We start from the raw sequence: 5,123 nt of genomic DNA, 5'->3' as shown, positions 1-5,123 counted from the left end.
GGAGAGAGAGGAGGCTGCGGGTGGTGGCAAGTGGAAAAGTAGGGTGTCAGGTAGCATGGATTGAGCAAACATGACACAATGGCCTTTAGTAATTTTTGCTTTTTCTGGAACAATCACGGGGTGTAAACTGAACTCTTAATGTTGCCAAATGGGGAGGCTAAGAGGAAAGTAGGAAGTGTTTGTAAACTTCCTGCTGGCTGAGCATGACTCTGATCTTTGTGTGGGTCGACAAGGACCACAAGTGGCACCAAACCTTTTGGGTTTTGGAGAGGAGAAATGATTCACAAGCCTGGGTGGCTGAGTTCTAGATCTTCTGTCTCTCTGCAGCCCTCTCTTGAACTCAGTCTTTCCATCTGAACTCTAGGGGTGGCAGGGCATATTCCTCTGGAGGCTCTAGGGGACAATCCTTCCTTCCATCTTTCATCTTAGCGTCTGGTGGCTCCTGGCCTGCCACGGCCTGTGGTAGCATCCCTCCAACCCTGTCTGCATGTGGCCCTTCCCTTTGTCCATGTCTGTCTTCTTTCTGTTTCTTACAAGGATGCTCTAATCCATGAGGACCTCATCTTGACATCCTTCCTTTTGTGAAGACCCTTACTCCAAATAAGTCATTTCACAATCTGAGATTCTGGATGGAGATCTTTTGGGGGACACCGTCCAGCTCATCTCAGGACCTGTGTGAATGCCTGTTATTCATCCTGTCTGTAGACAGGATCTGTTGAGTGCCTGAACTCCTGGGTCCTGGAAAACCCTGCAGCATCTAGAGGAACTGCCCCCATCTAATATGGTGAGAATGAGTGGTCAGAAGGCCAATGGGCTTGTCTGGTGGCAGCAGGCTCTGGAGTCATGTCCTTGGGTGTGAATCCCAGTTCTGCCACTGACTACTCGTGTCCCCTGAGTGAGTTCCTTAATTTCCCCAAGCTCCAGTGTCTTTACCTGTGACGGGGGCTCTTGGGAGGAGTGCGGTGGAGGCACCACATGTGGTGTCATTCCTGGTTCCACCCAGGCTGGCACTTCTGACCAGTCTCCTGAGCATCAGAGATCCATCAGATAACCTCTCTGAGGTCCCCGAGAGGGTCGCCTTGGTACCCAGAGAGACTGACTCCGTGTCCTCCCTTCTTGGCCAAGCTCAGGGCCTTTGCTTCAGGGCTTCTTCCTGACTCAGTGGGGACCCTGGAAAGAGGCCTGGTCGGGGTGGCCTGCAGTTGGCTATGGTACCTAGGTACCAGGGTAGAAGGGGCTGGGTGGATATAGGGAGTGAGGACTGGGAGCTCCTGAGCCCCCAAAACAAGAGGCTGTCTGGAGAGCCTGGGAGCCTTCTTATCATGAACTAAACCAAAACAACCAACCAACCAACAAACAAATAAGCAAACATCTGAGAACTTTAAGGAGAAATAAACATATACACTATTATGGAGACTTTAACATCCCTATCAGTAATTGATAGATACAGTAGGCAGAAAATTAGTAAGAATGTAATTGAACTGAACAGCATCATTAAGCAATTGAATCTAATTGACAATTAGTCCAACAAAAGCATAATCCTTATTCTTCTCAAGCTTACGTGGAATATTCACCAAGACAGAGCACATTCTAAACCATAAACACCACTACACACACACACACACACACACACGCACACACCCATGTAGATATATATATTTTCTTTCTTTTGTTTTTGTTTTTGTTTTGTTTGTACCAGGGCTTGAACTCAGGGGCACTTAACCGCTGAGCCACATCCCTTGCCCATTATTATTTATTTATTTGGGGGGTATCTGAGACTGAACTCAGAGGCACTTAACTGCTGAGCACATCCCCTGCCCATTTTTATTTATTTATTTGGGGGGGGGGTATCGGGGATTGAACTCAGGGGCACTTGACCACTGAGCCATATCTCCACTCTATTTTGTATTTTATTTAGAGACAGGGTCTCATTAAGTTGCTCAGGGCCTCTCTAGCTTCCTGAAGCTGGCTTTGAATTTGCAGTCCTCCTGCCTCAGCCTCCTGAAAGGCTGGGATTACAGGTGTGTGCCACCATGCCCAGCCAATTAACATATTTAAAAGTATAATCATCATGTGAAGTATGCTCTTAGACTACAATGGGCTTAACTAGAAATCAATAACAGAAAGATCACTGGAAAATCTACAAATATTTAGAGATTAAACAGCACATTTGTAAATAACACATGGGTCAGTAAGTCTCAAGAGAAGTGAAAAATATATAAAAGCTATGGAAAAATGAAAGACGCAATATATCAAAATTTGTGTGATACTGAGAAAACAGTTCTTAGAGGGAAATTAACAGCATTGAATGTAATAAAAAAAAAAGATCTAAAACCAGTACCCTTAGGCATCTACCTTAGGAAAGAAAGAACAATGTAGGCCTAAAGCAAATAGAAGAAAATAGATAAAAATTATGGCAGAAACCAACGAAATTAAGAAGAGGACATCAATGGAGTAATGAAATGCAAAATTTGTTTTTATTTTTTTAATTAATTGACTAATTTATTTTTGTGGTGCTGAAGATCAAACCCAGATCTACCACTGAGCTAATCCCCAGCCCCAAAGCTGGTTTTTATAAAAGATTAACAAAATTGATAAACTCCTAGCCAGGCTAACCAAGAAGAAAGTGACTCTGTTAATTAGATCCAACTCCACGCCCATGAATTTGGTGCCTTAGATCAAGTGAATCAATGTCTTGAAAGATATAAACTACCAAAATTCACACATGAAGAAATAAATAATACACACAGGCCTATATATATTAAAGTAGTTAAATCAATAATTAATAATGTCCCCAAAAAATCTAGGACAGATGAGTTCCCTGGTGAATTCTACCAATTTTTTCTGAGGACTTTTCAGAGATTGAACCCAGGGGTACTTTACCACTAAGGTACATCCCCAGCCCTTTTAATTTTTTATTTTGAGACATGGTCTTGTTAAGTTGCTGAGGCTGGCCTCAAACTTCCAACCCTCCTGCCTCAACCTCCTGAGTTGATGGGCTTACAGCATATATCACCACACTCAGCTGTGAATCCTACCAAATTTTTAAATAGGAAATGATACTAATTCTCTACAGTTTTTCCAGAAAATAGAAGCAGTATAAATGCTTCCTAATTCATCTTATGAAGTTATCATTGTCCTAATAACAAAATCATATAATAACTTCACAAGAAAAAAAATTACAGACCAATATATCTCATGACCATAGACATAAAACTCTTAAAAATATAGACTCAAATAAAACCCAAGAGTATATAAAAGTAATTACAAGCTACAACAAATTGAGATTTATTACAGGTATGCAAGCCTCGCTTGACATCTGAAAATCAATTAGTGTAATCTATAGTATCAACAGACTAAAGAAAAAAAACCATATGATCATATGATCATACAGAAAAAGCATTTGACAGAATCAAATATGCATTCATTAAAAAAAAACTCTTAATGAAGTAGTGTTGAAAGAGAACTTCTCAACTTCATAAAGAACATTTATAAAAAGCCTAAAGTTGTTAGGTGAGGTGGTGCACACTGGTAACCCCAGCAGGTTGGGAGGCTGAGATAGGAGGATTGCAAGTTTAAGGCCAACCTCAGCAACTTAGTGAAGCCCTGAGCAACTTAGTGAGACACGGTCTCAAAATAAAAAATAAAAAGGGCTGGGGATGTGGGTCAATGGTTAAGCACCCCTGGATCCAATCTCCAGTATTCCCCCACCAAAAAAGGCCTGAAGTTAATAAAGTTAACATGTGAATTATAGAAATTAGAAGCTTTTTATCTAATAAGGGGAAACAAGTTGGGGGAAAGCAAGATGTCGTCTCTCACCATTCCTATTCAACATTGTACTGGATGCCCTAGCTAATGCAATAAGAAAAGAAAAGGAAATACTTATTGAGCATTTCCTCGATTGAGAAGGAATAACTATAACTCATGATTGTCTATGTTGAAAATCCCACAGAAACAACTATAATGAAATTGTGGAATTAATAAGCAATTATAACAAAGTTATAGGATACAAGATTAAAATACAAAAGTCAATTGTTGGGCTGGGGATGTGGCTCAGTGGTAGAGCATCAGCCTGCCTTGAGTGAGGTCCTGGGTTACAGCCACAGCTTCACAAAAAAGAAAATGTCAATTGTTCTCCAAATGCCAATAATGAACAATTAGAATTTGAAGTTAAAAACACAAGACCAAAGTGCCAATAGGATCCGTGTCATCTAAGGCTATGTGCTGCTTCCAGGATGCACCTTATTGTGTGTACTCACTTGGTGTAAGAAATGGAAGGATAAGAAATCGCTTCCTTCAAACTTGAGCCCTTTTATAAAGGCGCTAATCCCCTCCCAGAGTTCATGCCTCTTAATACTGGTGCATTGGGGATAAAATTTCTACGTGAATTTTGGAGGGGACACATCATTTGAACAGTAGCAAGAGGTACTGAAGTTAAAAAATATTTAACAACGTGGTTTCTTTCTGTTGCAGGTATTTCATGTTCCTCTTTTATCTCTCTTGCCTACTTTTGGACTAAGCATTGTTATTACTTTATTTTTTCTTTCTCTCAGTTTAGAAGTTACATAATCTTTTATAATTCTGAAAAACTTTGCTGTTCATACTAAAGTGAATTGATACTTCTCTCCTTTTTTTCAGCAATGCTTGTGTAATGATTTAATTCATTCTAAGCCTCTTTTAATCCATGAAATTCCTCCATATTTTGCATCCTTAAAAGAGTTATTTTGTCACATATACAATATTAATCTAGATTTACCTATGAATGTAGACTTTTGGTTGCTCTAAATCCTTTATCTATCTCTAGCCTGCCATCTGGGATTATTTTCCTTCTGCCTGAAGAATATCCTTTAGGATTTTCTTTCATTTTCTCTTTATCTGAAAATGTCTTTATTTTATATTCATCCTTAAAGCAAATTGCCTCCATGTCCCTGTTGAGACATTGCCTATTAGTCTATATTTTGCTCCCCTGGATAAATTCAAGATTTTCTCTTTCTTTTTTTATGCTATTTTATTTATATTTCATATATATATATATATATATATATATATATATCAGGGAATTTCCTTTCATTTGTGTTTTTTTTTCCTCCAGTGCTGGAGATCTAACTCAGGACCTTGCACAT

Source organism: Marmota monax, unplaced genomic scaffold (assembly GCF_021218885.2).
Source record: "Marmota monax isolate L192 unplaced genomic scaffold, Marmota_monax_Labrador192_F-V1.1 WCK01_AAM20220418_F8-fsc00099, whole genome shotgun sequence".
Classification (NCBI taxonomy): domain Eukaryota; kingdom Metazoa; phylum Chordata; class Mammalia; order Rodentia; family Sciuridae; genus Marmota; species Marmota monax.
The sequence above is the reverse complement of the archived record's forward strand: the minus strand, read 5'-3'. Positions refer to the sequence as shown.